At 39.2% G+C, this 16,476-nt stretch overlaps 1 protein-coding gene across 7 annotated transcripts in view; it reads left to right on the top strand.

Moving 5' to 3' along the window:
- Window positions 1-11,932: 11,932 nt before the first annotated feature.
- Window positions 11,933-16,476, top strand: part of LOC134539723 (uncharacterized) — a 38,565-nt gene continuing 34,021 nt past the window's right edge. Inside the window, exons 1-2 of one of the 7 annotated variants that reach the window (XM_063381966.1) lie at window positions 11,952-12,095; window positions 14,022-14,098. The gene's annotated coding sequence lies outside the window, so the exon portion shown is untranslated. Of the gene's footprint in view, window positions 14,099-16,476 lie in introns of all 7 variants that reach the window. The other 6 variants (XM_063381971.1, XM_063381969.1, XM_063381968.1 and 3 more) reach the window with 6 other exon arrangements.

Genomic DNA, 16,476 nt, shown 5'->3' with positions numbered 1-16,476 from the left:
TTTTTAAGATGGTGTATCACTGTACAGTAATACATGCTACCTATATACATAATATGGTGTACGCAAGGTTCTCTTTGAAATAAAGCAAATTGAGAAATAACTGACAGACTGTACAAGGTATTTCATTCAAAAAAATTGCAACACGGGTAAATTATTTTAAAAATAATTACACCAGGAAAATTTTTTGACAGATGTGTGGACACCCTGGAATAAGTTTTTGCAAATTTTTGAACAGCGGCAGTTCGTAAACAAGTAATGATGCTTCTGTTAAAATATAGTCAAAATTAGGAATCTTTAGACCAGCTAGAAAAAATTGAATTTTAATGAAATTATCATGCTCAAGTTTAGCCAGTATAAAGAGTCAGCAATGAATCCACGTAAAAAGGTTGTCAAATCACGCAAGCTTAGTGTTTTAATTTGCATGTGGAAATATATTTCTGTTAAGTCTACAGACTGATTGGCCCAAACTCTCCATTACTCTAGTTCTGTCCCTGCCCAAACACGCCTGAATATTCACCTTCGGCCAACCTCGGGATTATTTATATATATTTATATTTCTCTGTTTATGTTAATGTAGCTATACTAACCTAACCAACCGTCCATAGTGTTTTAATGTAGTTAACCTAACCGACCACTTTTAATATTTAAATTCATTTTTCCTGCTCAAAAATAAAACAAATCCAGAGGTTGGCCGAAGGTGAAAATTCAGGCGTGTTCGGGCAGGGACAGAACATGCTTATAAAATTGGAAAAATTGAGATACTTAGAAATAACTCATTTTACCTTTGGCTTATGATTAATTTCCAATTTTTTTTTTAAAAGACCTTGCTCAGCTATCTTGAGCAGTTTTTAATTTTATTTTTCTGAAGCTCTGCACACAGTGCACCCAGGTAGATCTTTCACGGCATATAAATATAATATAAATTGCAGTAGTCATTAAGTTCAGAGTATGTACAGCACTCAGATTTGAAACTCATGTAAATTGAACATAATGGAATGTAGACCTCACGTGGAGCCTCATCCATGACATCCGTGGACTCGGCAGCATGTGCACATGACATGACCTTCAGTTTCAAAAAACTCTCTCTCTGTGACACACGAAGAACATCCAGTAGTTCTCTGGTGTATTTCTCTGTATTTTCATAGACTTTAGTAACTACAATTAATATGCTTGTCAATTATTTTATACAGCTGACTTAATCTAAGTAACATGTTTCTTTTTTGCAGATGGTACCTAGAAATTTTAATCTTTGAAAATTATAACTAACAACCTTGAAAGCATTTAAATATAAAATGACTAAAATTTATCACATACTTTGTAAAGTACATATTTGGAACTAATACACTATATTTATTCTTGTTCAAAAATTATAGGACATCTTCCAATCAATTTTAATATATTTAAACTCATTTGAGATTTTAAATAATTTTACCCAGTCACCTGGGTAGACACATACTGTATGTAATGCCAACAAAGGTAGTCAATTACAGAGCAAAATTATTAATTACATAGTTTGACCAGTCATCAATGTTAAAAGCTTATTTGGCAGTATTTTCCCATTTACTCTGCTACTTTACCTTTATTTGCTTCCTTGTGCGTTTAAAGATGCGGAAAACATAATCCGCCTTTTCTCATTCTCCTGTAGCTTTATTTCAAATTATAGTGGCTTTAGTGCCTAAAAAAACAGTTTAACAAGTTCAATCATCTCTTAACTAACTTCAGACAATAACTGCTTGAAAAAAAAAAATTTACAATATAAGTATACTACAGAGTTCATAGAGCACAGACTTCATTACTGGCCATCTATGTGGTAGCACATGTAACTACAGCACTATACATAATGCTAAAACTTTAGTAAACCTGCAATTCCCCTGTATTCTTATTTAAATAATTTTCTAGCCATTTTATTCAGAAACATGTTGCCAGGGTTATTCTCTACACCAACGGTTCCCAAAATGGGGTTCCGGGGAACCCTAGACAGTGGCTGATCCAGGGACAAGTGCCCCCCCCCCCCCCCCCCCCCCCAAAAAAAAATCTCGTGGTTGGATGTATGTGTAGTTGAGTAGATTAAATAAAAATTTAGTAATTTTTAAGACATTTTTTTCTCTGGCTATTTTGAAATCCTAGTGCCCCCACTGAGGTGAACCTCTGGATCCGCCACTGGTCCTGGGGTTCCGTGGAAAGGTGACAGGGGTTCCGTGAGTCAGGACGAATGTCGCATACAGAAGGCACAATTATTGTCAAACAACTTTCTTTGAAGGAGTTGGGGTTCCGCCAAAAGAAAAGTCAATCGTAGGGTTCCCTGGCCGGAAAAAAAAAATTGGGAACCGCTGCTATACACAATCAAAATTTGGTTTTTGATCTCTACGTTGCATTGCAAACAAACCAAAATGAGTTTGTCGTCAAAAGCAAGAACTCTTTTTATTTTGGTTGAATTGTCAATGTAATTTAATTTTTTTTATACGTTAAAGTAACATCAATAAAAAAAAACTACAGGAATTTTTCAAAAAAATTCAAGATTTAATACAGTAAATACACGTGTATCACACCTTATAACATCACAGACGTAACTTGAATACAGCACTCCGTTCCAGTACTGGAACTGTACATAAACCTGGAAAATAAAACACATACGTAAACACACCACAACCAGAAGAACTTAAATACTACTGAAGCTGTTCTGCAGTGAAAAATATTCATGCAATTGAGTTTTATTTAAAAACTGCATTAAGAGCTTACAAAAACCCAATTTATCAGATCGCCTCAACTTAGACTGGAATTACAAGAGCCAGTCCATCACTTTTTTTCAGTCAACACCACGCATCCAGCCGAATGATGTACAACAGACTTCATTTGTCCGTCAAAATATTTTCCCAAATCAGTACTGCCAAAAATCCATGTTTTCTCTCAAAGATTTTTCTCAATGTTGTTTACTATTTATGTTGTGCTTCTGTACACATTGTTTTAGCAAATCCTCGGAACCATTTGGAGTCATAATTGTTCTGATTTTAGTTTTAACAGCTGTTACATAATTATCAAAAACCCTGAACAAACAATTACAAACTCCACAAGCCTGTTATTATGGTGACAATTGACTGGTGCAACCAAACATGTCCGTCAAAAGTATGAATTTTCCAAACTTTTGACGAACAGACAGAAACTTTTTTTTCTGCTCCTCTGATAGGCTGGAAGTCACGTAATCAATGGATGGTTGACAGACGGAGTTGACAGGCTACTGAAGTCCCGGCCTTGCCCGCCCACACACCAGAGCTTACTCTATCTCATTGGGTCGAATCAGTGGTTTTCAAATAGGTACAATTCCCAAATAATTTTCAAAAGCATAGATAAGAAAAATGGAACCGGAATGCTAAAGATTTTAGGACAAAGAAAAAAATTTGTAATATTTAGACCAGCAAGAAAAAATTTAAATTTAATAAAATTATGATGCTCAAGGTGTAGATGAAACGCCCGAGCCTGGAGTTTTAATGCTTCGTTCCCATTTTTCATAAAGAAAAAAGTTAGCCAGTATAAACAGAGTCAGCAATGACTACATGTACAACCTAACCATGCAAGCTTACAGTGTTTTAATTTGCATGTGGAATCATACTTCCGTTAAGTCTACAGACTGATTGACCCAAACTCTCCATTACTCTAGTCTAGTGTAGATGGACGTATATGTGAGCATGCACACTTGAGGACAAGGGATGTGTGAGCATGCACACTTGAGTACAAGGGTGGAGGCAACACTTTTGAAAAAAGCCACCCTCTTCACCTGCAGGCACAATAATTAAAAGTGAACCTTTTCTAACATATTCTTGAATGCCTATTTCCGTATCAGACTTCCAACAAGAACTTACGCTGTGTGTAGCTTGAAAATCAGTTTCGTCAACACAAACATCGGTTTTCACAGCCTTTCCAAATTCACATTCGTTCAAGAAAGCGTGCTACCTCCAGACAGCTAATTCAGACTTTTCAATCAAAATAGTTCTTTTTGATTGATACTTTTTCCATCGGAACCCTAGTTTCTTAAATAAGTTTCTCAAGTATTCTATGCTAGTTTAAAATGCTTTCTGTATACAATGCCTTATTTAACTTCATTAATTTCAGAACCCTTTTTTTACAGTAAATAAATTTGTGAATTTTTCTCTGCACAGCAACACATGTAAAATTATCTACTGTTATTATTTTCCTATCTGTAGATGCAGAAAATCTCTAACTGGTTGTGCTCTGTCAACAATTAGAAAAATACAGTTAGAGAAAACTTACCACCAGATTCATCGGATTAAAAGTTTCTCGCATCAAGCAAGAGAGAAATTTTCCCCAACAAATAGGAGAAAAAAATCAGATGCAAAACAATTGTGGAAACAGGAGCAACTTGTACTTACTACAGAAATTTTAGCCACTGCAGACTAGTCATCGGCTGATACACTTGTGAAAATTCCAGCTTTCCTCATTCGTTCAAATTCTTTATCTGCATCGTAGTTCCTTAAAGAGAAGTTACAAAAAAAATGTTTAGACCTTGTAATTAAACTTTTCATGTACTTTGACTCCATACCTCACTCATGAATACTCACTTGTAGAACTCTGCATATTTTTTCTTGCGTGGCTCATTTATGGTGTACTTGTACACGACACCAACAGCAATGCTAAGCACAATAGCTACAGGAAGATGGAATTTGGTTCGACTTGCCAACAAACCTCGCAACTGGGGTTTATTTAACTTAGCTACAGCATCTGCCATCTATGACAAAAAAAATTAAACAATAAAACAAAGGTGTTATTACATAGTATGTAAGTGTAAATAAGCACTTTTGGTGGAGTTAACACAGAGTCAAGTTGAGTATAGTAAACAAAATTTAAGTGCTGTGGACAAGAGTAGGTGATTTCAACCACCAATGAGGAAGTCTGTGAATAAACACAAACTATCATTCTATAAGCAAATACATTTCAGGTAGTTATAATACACAGATAAAATTTAAAACTTTAGGTCAAATTTTTAAAAATAAAAAACTTATTACCTCCTACTAACCAATTGTGAGATCACTGGAAGGAGTGGCAGAGAAAACAGAGCAAAGGATTCTAAACACATCTACGTTTTGTTACAGAAAGTAGTGGATTCTGGGAAATAAGATAAATAACTTAAGTGAGAAGTTGGTTGGCTTAACTCAACTACATTATTGATCTGTAAAATTTTGTTAGAATATACATTACGTGCTATCGTATGTAACAAGTCGACACATACTACTAAAAAAAAGTCCCTGTCAAGGTTGACGCTTGGGTTTGGACGCATAGTAGGGAGTCACGTAATTGTTAAGTTATTATTTAAGTTACATTGCGTTACAATATCCAAATCAAAAATATACATGTTCTTATTTTATTTACGTAAAAGCCGTTACGCGAGAAAATTACCCTTAACTTTGAGTCTGGGCAGACCGGCTATATGGAACCCATACCATTTGATGGAGGTGCGCGAGTTGGAGAAAATGCAGCAGAGGACATCAAGACATCAAGGGATGGTGGCACAGATTGAGAGACTGCTAACCTTAGCTGAAGCATGCTACATGAAAAGGTGAATATAAAATTTTGAAGCTATTAGATCATTGATAGAAAACAATGAGGCAAGATGGTTAAGAGGGTGCTAAGAGGGAGTACAGAAGGCGAAAGAGCATAAAAGCTCCAGAGTTAGGATTGAAAAATGCACTGTTCCTCGTCGAAATCTTGGTGGAACTGAATAGCATTGAAAGAGATTGGTACCTACTTGAAGGTAGTAGATACCAAAATATAGCGAGTTTGCGGAATATCGCATTCTCGCACCGGGTTGATGCCCAATAGTAGAAATACTATTTTATGCCAACCAATTATAAGTTGTTCATATAAAGCTTGATTACAAAAAAAAAGTTATAATTACAAATTTAACCGTTAAATACCTTCCTATGCGCTTATCAATTGCGTCTTCTGCTAGTGATGTACAGACAAGATGGCGAACCAATTCCCACGAAGATGAAACATTTTAGGATGAGTATATTAGCAGAGAGATCAAAAAGTAGAGAGCTTCAAAAAAAAATTAAAAATTTTGATAACACACCTATCTAGCAACTGGTTTACTAATCAATGCAAGGGCCTCCTCTGGCCCCTCTAATCATATTATAATAAAAAGTCGATTGGTTTCACAATTTTATTTAATACAGTATAGTATTTAAGAACACCAGCTCAGAGGCCCAGCATCGGTGTGGTACCTGGCATCATCCCGATGGGTGGTGGTGCAGGTGGCATCGAGAGCATTGGTACTGTGGCCGGTGATGCCGTTGGTAAGGATGGTGCCAGTGGCACTGCTGGCGGTGTGGCTGGTGATGCCAAGAGTGAGGTTGCAGCAGGTGGTGCCATGGCTGAGGTCATAGCAGGTGGTGCCTTAAAGGAAGTTGCGGCAGGTGATGCCGAGAAGACTGTGGCAGGTGGTGTCGAGAAGGCTGCGGCAGGTGGTCCTGAGAAGGGAGTTGCAGCAAGTGGTGCCGAGAAGGCTGTGGCAGATGGTGCCAAGAAGGGAGTAGCAAAAGGTGGTGTCGAGAAGGTTGTGGCAGATGGTGCCATTCCCGCGGGGGGTGGGCCCCTCAGTCCCACACCCCCGGTGGTCCATTTCCCGACTGTGACACTGTCTACTGCTGGCATGGTGGTGGGGGAAGTGGGCATTCACTGTGCCAGTGATATGCCCCAGTGGCACAACCCCATTGGCACTAAGATGGCCGCTCATGGTTGCGTGGCAACTGGTTGTCCCGGCTGCCTGGCTGCATGGTGCTTTGGCGTGACGCCAGTGCATCCTCGATGGCCCGCTGCCGCCTGGGTGATGGTTGCGGCTCACTCGGCCTGGCTTAATGGTTGGTCACTGGTGCGCCCGGTAATGCTAGGCTGTGGTGCCCCCAGTTTGTCGTTTATGGGTTTCGGCACCACACCATCTGGATGTTTATTTCAGTGGCCAATGCCTGTTGCACATAGTCTTCTACCGAGGTGTGTCGGTAGCAGCAGAGGAAGGGCTGAAGCTCATCACGCAGCAGTGTGGTGACGGTCGGCAGCGCTGCCATTGGTTCTGTGTTCGGCATGATCCGCCGAAACAGCTGCAGCTTGTGGGCGACAAACTGCTTCACTAGTTCCCCGTCTCGCTGCTGTCTCCTGTATAATTGGGAGGTACACTGTACCACCGCCTCTCCAGTGTCAAAATGCTGCATGAACTTGCTGGTGAACTCTGGCCACAGCATTCCGAACTGGCCCCAGAGGCTCCACGAGTGAGGTGCCACGCTCCACAGCTGCTCACTCCCACGTTCTGCCCATTCATCAGGTGGTATTCCCGCCCTCGCTAGGCACACCTCGTATTGCCGTAGAAACACGCCCGGGTTCTCCTGCGGTAGTCCACTGAACTCCAGTAGTGTTGCTCTACCCGTGTTCGTCACCATTCGCAGTGCCCCCCATGTGGCGCTCAGGTCGGTCAGTGATGTGTGTTCCCGTGCCTGCCTTTGCTTCTGCTCGTGCATGGCGCAGATTGCACACGCTGTTGTTTTTATCTTATCTAATGTGTTTCCCATGGTGGTGTGCGTGATTGGTGCTGTGGTCACTAGGGCAGGTAGTGCAGTTGGTGGTATTCCTGCTTCATTCTCCCCTTGCCACACAGGATTCCAGCGCATTTACCATGTGGGCTTTACTGTTTCCCGCTTGATCGGGAATTTTAATGTGTCGGGTACGCATCGGCATGTGTTGTGTCACGGTAGTGTCCCTGATAATAGGTCCATGCCCTTAGGTAGGTAGTAGTTTGCACAGACTGCGGTTGAAATGTGTAGTAACATTTTACCGGTGAGCAATTGTATTGTTGACGTCAATGGTAGGTGTCAGTTGAAGTGGTGTAGCTAATATAATTTAGAAGGATAAGATCGCGTAACAATTATTATCACTATGACGTCGTCCGACCGACGACCACCCCTAAGCCCAACCTGCACCCGCCAGTATACTCTCCCGCTAACGGAACGCACCCCTGGCCGTGGCCCACCCGAGTCGAGCGAGCCACCGAGCCGAACGGCCAAACCAGACATTATTATTATAAAGCACACTAAATCCGAGTGGACTAGAGACGAACCACACCCATTCCCCCTCAAACAATTAATTACGAATTTTGCGACCTTAAAGTCTCTTCCAGACGCAGTCATTTAGTTTTTAACGTAATGAGGTCAAGCTTGGCGCGGCAGGGGCCGACGCGCCACCGGACGCCATGCCAGTTCGGCACATCAACTCGACTCGCGGACCGGGACGGACCTACGTCCCACGGAGAGACCACAACCATTGTCTTCATCGCAAGTAACGTCCGGTAAATATAGTCATTTAGCATAAACCAAACCTTTTTCTATTCACCTCTCCGTGCGTGCCCGGTCCGTTTTTTACGGTTCAGGACCTAATCCGACCGCGTAAACGTAAAGACGCCCCGCACCACACCTGGTGCGCAGGGTCGCTCTTCAGCATACGGCACGGGCCGCCTCCCGCAAACCACAGAACTTTTCTTAAGGCCACGCGCCTTCGCGCTGACCACAAACCCGCAAGGGAAACTTCGCCAAGTTTAGTGGCGGTGCGTGTACCACCCCAGTGGGCACGGCACCCGCGTAGAAACAATCGCTTACGGGACTGGCCGACTCCAGTCACCCACAAACACTGTGTGCCACGTCAATTGTGCGCGCCTAATTTTCATTAAGTGTACTTTGTTAACGTAACTTTGCGCCACGTAATTTGTGCGCGCCTAATTTTCATTAAGTGTACTTTGTTAACGTAACTTTGCGCCACGTCATTTGTGCGCGCCTAATTTTCATTAAGTGTACTTTGTTAACGTAACTTTGCGCCACGTCATTTGTGCGCGCCTAATTTTCATTAAGTGTACTTTGTTAATGTAACTTTGCGCCACGTCATCTGTGCGCGCCTCTCATGCATCAAGTGTACTTTGCCTGCATACTGTTACCCGAGTAACCAGTGCCACGAAACATTGAACATGTACCGGCCTGCACCTCACAACGGACAAGTAGCCCTCAGGGGCATGTTTGTGCTCAGTAATTGTATGGTGTGACGTCAACCCCTTGAATAAAGGCACGTCGCTACTACGGCAATCCCACGCATTCTTCTTTAACGTAATTTCCCAGGCAATACCGCCGACGGTTCTAGCGGACCACGCTGGGGCAACGAACCACGACCCCCCCCCCTTACCACATTGGTTAGACACCGAGCTAGCCTGGCGCCCTCCCGGAACATAAAACGTTAACCAGACCAGCCACCCCGCTAGAACTCGCGCCCGGACTCGAACACGAGACTGCAGCCGACGGCAACTATAAAAGAAATTCACACATAATGTCTGGTGATGTTTTATGTAGTCGGGCTGAGGACTCGTGCGCGGGCATAGGAGGGAGGGTTGGCGCAGTAGGCCGCTGTCCGGACGACCACAAAAAGAGTATAGCGATAGCTCCGGCTGGTGGGAGAAGCAGGTTGGGCCGTAAAGGCATTCTCGGTGTGGGAAGCGGTGGGAGGGGTGTGGGATGTTGCTCAGACGGTCGCACAAAGATAAGAGTGTTAGCTCCGGCGGGTGGAAGGGGGAGGTCGTTCTTGCTCTGTTGGAATGTTTAGAGTGAAAGGGAGGGGACCCTTTGTCCGCTGTCCTAGTCGCGCCTGCCTGTCCAGCCCCAATTCCTTCACGCACACAAGATGGCTGTTTCACGTGCACTGGTTTCCTTGGTGTTGGCGGATCGCAGAAAAACACTGAAATTATCAAATTTTGTCACACGCATGGGTGCCAAATGCCATCACCCGGGGTCTTGAGCTTAATACCCGGGGTGAGCCTAGTAGTTGATGGTGTCTGTTGAGGTGTTAGTTCTCCGGGAGGGCGCCAGGCTAGTCTTTAAAGCATCTAGCCATTGCTGTGGTGGGTTGTCGACCCCAGCGTGCACTACTAAGCTCCTAGGCTATTGATTAGGGTATGGTGGCTGAACACAATAAATACAAACACGTAATTACCTGTCGGTTGTTACTTGAACAGATGGGAAATGCAGGGAACGGCACGTCTGTCCTAGTTGATGACCCGTTGTCGACTGCCGTTGACCGCGGCCGACAATGGGGGGGGGGGGGGGGGCAGCGTCAACATGCATAGGCTAGGCTAGGGGTGCTGTCTCACAGCGGGGTCCGGTACTGGCGCGGTGGAGACCGGACTTCACTGTCACAGGCGGTACGATGTCACCTTAAAAAGTGAGGCCGGTTTTCCAAGTAGTTTGGGTAATGTAGCGAATAAAAACTGCCTAGTTGGGATAAAATCGTAACCTAACTCGAGGGTCATATCCAAGAAGAAGAAAAAAATGGCAACAATTTCAATAAACAGAGCCCTGCGCACTTTGGTTTGGCTTCCTTAATTAACCAATAGCAGCATAAACACATTATTGTCAGTCACAACCACATGACTACTAATATCTGCCATGACTAGTTGAGACTCCAGGACTAGACAAGCTATTTCTTAGGTAGTGCATGTACAAGGGTCGTATACTAATAGACAATCTTATCTGGATACTGTGGTAATAATTAAGTAGTTTGCACTCGTCAGTACTATAGTTCTCTGTCGGGCCAACACCTGCTGTCTGCTGGCTACGTGGCGACGATATGCCCTGAAAAATTGTTACAGCTCTACCTGTGACCTAACTCGCAGGCATATAAATTAATTTATTTGGTGCCCATCATCAACATCACCATCAGTAACTTCTCGGCAGATGACAGCAGTTCTTCAACTTCATATATAACAATTGATGCTAGACACCTTCAGGTGTGCTGGATAGAGTGGATAGAGTACAATGATGCATATAATGGTGTGCGACCTGAAACTGTCTTAGAAGATACATCGTCTAAGCGGTAATCTCGAACAATGCCTCATGTGGGTACTTCTAGACCTCGAGCTTAAATTGATAAAAAATGTGCCAGAACTTGTTTTGAAGAACTTTCCGGCCCCGTGCGGACGATGGTGGGAAAGATCAAATGACCGGGTCTTTTTCAGGGAAACCTGAAACCTTATTGTGTCCTGACTAGCTTATGTAGCCTTTGATAAAATGCACAAAGTTCAACATTTTTAATTTGATTAGGTGTGCCATATGTGAAATGGGTCTTGTGCATTTGTCTGCGGGGCTAAAAATGATTGTTAAATAATTAGTTACTATTGATATTAAAAGATTTTTTATTTTCAGAATGTTGAAGGTTCCGTGGTCTTCGAGATGCATCCATACCAACGATCCATACCCACTGGCAACTGTTTACCCAAGCGGGAGTAACCACTGCTAGTGGTAATTTTTGCGGGAGATGTGCATCAACTTGTTCTAGGTCACATTTATATAAGAAAAGAAACTCTTTACATCTATTAATAATTTATTACAGTGGTGTATGTCTTGTTACCACCTTTTAATGGACATCGTTCCGGCCATGACTATCGCATGGGTGATATCCTCTCATAGTGTAGGAGGTTAATGCACAATATGTTGGTCTTCCCTTCTCCTTGCTAGTGTTCGGCGCGATGCATGGCCCTACTTCAACTAAATATGCATGGCTGAGGCTTTTTGGAGCAAAATGGTTAGCGCGACTAGAGGGAGCACCGGCTGTTGGCTTCATTGTATTTTATGATTTAAAATTTTTCTTCTTAAAATTAATGTTTTGAATTATGATTAAAACCAATTAAAAATATATGTAGTCCTTGATTTTGTGTCCTGAAAAACATACCAAATATTATTATTTTAATAAGTGTATTGAACGGCTTAAATATTATTTAAATGTAAATTTAAAATCTATTGGATTTAACATGATTTTCATTCCTTTTCTGTATATCTGTATTTCAATTTGCTCAACGGCGGGAAGTCTACCCACAATTCCACTGATTGATTTGCGCATGTCAGTTTCGGGCATTGCAAATGGCCGCTCTTGTTATTGTTCTATGGCGTTATGACTTCGTCCACATAATGCCCTATTTTTCAGCGTTTTTAGGTAAGATGTGATAAATTACGAATGAATTCTTCAAATTGGAATAACGTGAAATCTAATTGATTATCCGCAAGGTAGGTAACGTGTCTTTTGAAGCCGTATGTGGTGCATTGAAAGCGGGTTGATTGAAGTTTTTCGTCCTTATAGAAACAGTTTTGGGAAATACGGAGTATAATTTGGGAACGATATGCAATGTAATGTACCAGGAGGACGTTGTTTTTGTACTTAAATTCAACGAAGTGATGTTTTGTGTGTTTATTTTTGTTGTGTGAGGCAAATTTCATCGAGTGTTTTACATCAATTTGACGTAACTTGAGAGCATGCTGCGGAGCGTATTTCCACTCCCCCATGTCACAAAATGGTGGTCGTCGGACTCATGTCCTGTTTGTTCTGTATTTTTACGATTTGTAATATATCTCCGACCTAATTATTTTGTGTTTCACCGATTTATGTGCCCGGGCAGTTATTGCTTATGCGTGTTAAACGTATTTCATGAGTAAATGTTCATATTTTTAATGTCGTTGCGATTGACCTGTTTTTGCCTGGCGCAAGGCAACATTGCTTGTAGAATAGGTTAGGGTGTTCTGTTTATTTTAATGTTGATTTTCGACCAAGTTTCCAGCTACTTTACTGTTTTTTACCGCGCTTCTTTTCAGTTAGTATTTTATTTTTATTGAAATGTTTGTTTATATCCGTGCTTTCAGTTAGGAGATGTTTATTTGGAAGGGACTGATAGTATATGTTGACATTTTGTAAAAGTTTGAAATCATTATTCGCCATTTGGTTGAAAATTATCTTTGTAACTAATGGATTATCAATGTGAATTTTAATTTTTCTTGCAGTGTTTTATTAAAAATAATTTTATTAAGTATTAAAAATTAATAAATGGTTTAATAATAAATTTAGGTAAGGACGTTTCTCCCGCATTGTAGATTTTTTCTTGTATTAAAGGTGTCCTAATGCATATTTAGCGTTTTGGTCCGCATGTTGTTGAGTTAATGTTTTAAACCAAATTCAATGTTGTTGAAATGGGGGTTTGTATTCACCAGGTTGAATGGTTAAATTAAGTATTCATGAAGGTCTATGTTGATTGTTCATAAATTATTTTGCATTACTGTGTGTAGCATCAATTACATTACATTACTTGGTGTTAAGAAAGTATCAGTTGCATTTTTTTGGGGGATTTGAGGGCATTGTAATTTATAACTAAAAGTAGTTTAAGTGGTTAGAGTAGGTTTAGGTATTACAAATACTGTGATATCATGAAAATGGTCAGATGGATCAGGTTAGCTACATTAAAATATTGTGGGCAGTGGTTTATGTTTATTTATTTATTTATTTATTTATTAGATTTGTGACGTGCACACCAACAGCCGAAGCTTTGGAGGTGTGCACAGAACAAGTAATAAAAACACGACACATACAAGCGAATAAATACAACATAAACAGGATAATAAAAGACGACACATACAAGCGAATAAATACAACATACACAGGATAATAAAAGACGACACATACAAGCGAATAAATACAACATACACAGGATAATAAAAGACGACACAATAATAAAAAAAAACAGCAACTGAGATAATCTTAACTAAATGATCTAGAATGGGAAGAATAAACAGGATTATAAAATTTCTCAAGATATTAGGGTAATCATAAAAAATTAAAATTTAAAGTTTTTAATAAAATTTTCATATTTATTGAAATTTGAGATAAGTCTGTAAATTAAATCATTATTATTGTGTAAGGAACATAATAGGGATCAAAGGCGGCTTTTGAACTGCGGGACTCGAATACCAGAGTTATCAAGTAAGTATAAGCAATTAATTTTTGAACTATAGCACTTAAACACAAACAGGGCATCCAGATGGATGCGACGATTTGAAAGAGATTCTAATTTGGGTAATTGATGGTGTCTAGAACTAATTATTTTGAAAAATTTATTTTGTATAGATTCAATTTTGTCACTATCGGTGGTGTTAATACTGTTCCAGATAACTGAGCAATATTCGAGTTTACTTCTTACTAAGGACAAATAAAGAGTAAGAATGGATTCAATATTAGATGCATAGTAAGTTATATAATTTATTAAATATAAGGTTCTACGGGAAAAGGATACTAAAGAATTAACATGTTGATGAAAGAATAGTTTGGAGTCAAGAATAACACCAAGATCTTTTATACTAAGAGATATAGAAATTTTTGAGTTGTCAAGAAAATAATCATATTTAACTGGATTAATTTTCCTTGTGAAAGAAATAATTTTTGTTTTATCTTTGTTAAGTGAAACTAAATTCATTTTACACCAATTATCAATTTCAGTAATATCAGATTGAAGAAGCAGTCATTTAAGGAGGAAATTTCTCTGGATATTTTAAGATCGTCAGCAAACAGAAAACCAGTAGTATGATGAAGAACTTTAAAAATATCATTGATATAAATATTGAATAATAAGGGAGATAAAGTACCCCCTTGAGGCACACCAGAAGTAGCATGATATAAAGTAGAAGTATTTTTATTAAGTGAAACAAAGAAACATCTATCTTTAAGGTAATTAGTAAACCAGGTTATATAATTATTACAGAGACCGAAGTTAGAAAGTTTAGCTAGTAAAATGGAGTGATTGACAGTATCAAAGGCTTTAGCCAGATCAAAATAACATGCATCAACCTGGCCCCTTGTTGTAACTTTATTGTATATAGGATTAATAAATGAGAGAAGATTAGTAGAAGTTGTCATACTATTTCTAAAGCCATGCTGATTAGGAGCTAATCTGTTGTTTATTGGGAAGTTAATATGTTTAAATATTATTTTTTCAAAGATTTTAGTAAAGCCATTTAATAATGATATAGGCCTATAATTAAATACACTGAGTTTACTACCCTTTTTATGTATGGGAATAACCTTAGCTATTTTCCATTTAGTGGGAAATACTTGTGATTTTAGACTTGTATTATATAGATGCAACAATAGAGGCATTAGAATAAAAGAGCAGCCTTTAATAATGAAATTTAGTATACCGTCAGGACCAGTAGACATAGTTGGTTTTAATGATTTAATTCCCCATAAGACCTGGCTTTCTGATAAGAATGATAGAGGAATTGAATCGTGAATAATATCGGGATCAATGATACGAGGGTGGTTGGTGGATGGTACATATACACTAGCAAAGTACTTAGCAAAGACATTAGATGGATAATTGCAGATATCACCATTGACATTAAGAGAATGAGGTTTACTATAACCATTTTTCATAACATTGACATATCTCCAGAATTTTTTAGGGTTATTCTTAACCTTATTATTGATACTACGATTCCAATTAGTTTTATCACGCTTAATAAGATTTTTAACTAGTGCTCTATATTTAGAGAAAAGAAGGTAATACTGAGTATTATTGTTTCTTTTATAGAGTTTATGAAAGTGTTTTTTAGATTTTAAGGCATGAATTAAATCACCAGAGAACCAATAAGGATGTTTAGAGGCCTTATGTGTGGATAATGGAATGTGAGTATTGATTTTATCACAGATACAAGATGTAAGTTGATCTACAAGAGCATCTACATCAGAGGTGTTATAATATTCATCCCAATTGTGGGTTTTTAGAGAGTTATATAGGCTTAAGTAATCACCAGCTTTGTAGTTTCTGAAAATAGAATCTGGAGTAAAATTGTGTGAGGTCGCCTCAATAAGTAGTTTAATAAGTAGGGTAGGATGATAGATATCCTCTTTGACCAGAGATTCAACAGCTTTTTCAACCACACAATGGGATAGATTAGAAAGACAAAGATCTAGAAGGTTATTGGAAGATTGTATTAGGTTGTGCTGAATTAAATCCAAATTAGATATTAAATCAAGTAGGCACTGAGCCTTGGATCTGACATGTGCACGAGCAATATTGAAATAGTGATTACCTTTCCAATCTATCCCAGGTACATTGAAGTCACCTAAGATAATCACATTATCATGAGAATTAACGAGTTTTTGTTCAAGAGCTTCAAAATACAATGTGAATAGATTATGTGATGTAGTTGGAGGAAGATAAATATTACTCAATGTTAAGTACTTATTAAAAGCAATTTTAATATTAATCCATACGGCTTCTACTCCACGATAGTCATATAATTGAATTAGCTGAACAGAAGGGAATTTATGTTTATTCACCTTAATTACCTTTAAAATTCATAATAATTTAAAATGGTATGAATGGTTGTTTAAGGTAAACTACATTAAAAAATACTGTACAATTGTTTGTGTTAAGAAAGTATCAGTTGCATTTTTTGGGGGGATTTGAGGGCATTGTAATTTATAACTAAAAGTAGTTTAAGTGGTTAGAGTAGGTTTAGGTATTACAAATACTGTGATATCATGAAAATGGTCAGATGGATCAGGTTAGCTACATTAAAATATTGTGGACAGTGGTTTATGTTAATTACCTTTAAAATTCAT

Source organism: Bacillus rossius, chromosome 15 (genome assembly GCF_032445375.1).
Source record: "Bacillus rossius redtenbacheri isolate Brsri chromosome 15, Brsri_v3, whole genome shotgun sequence".
NCBI lineage: Eukaryota > Metazoa > Arthropoda > Insecta > Phasmatodea > Bacillidae > Bacillus > Bacillus rossius.
The sequence above is the reverse complement of the archived record's forward strand: the minus strand, read 5'-3'. Positions and strand labels throughout refer to the sequence as shown.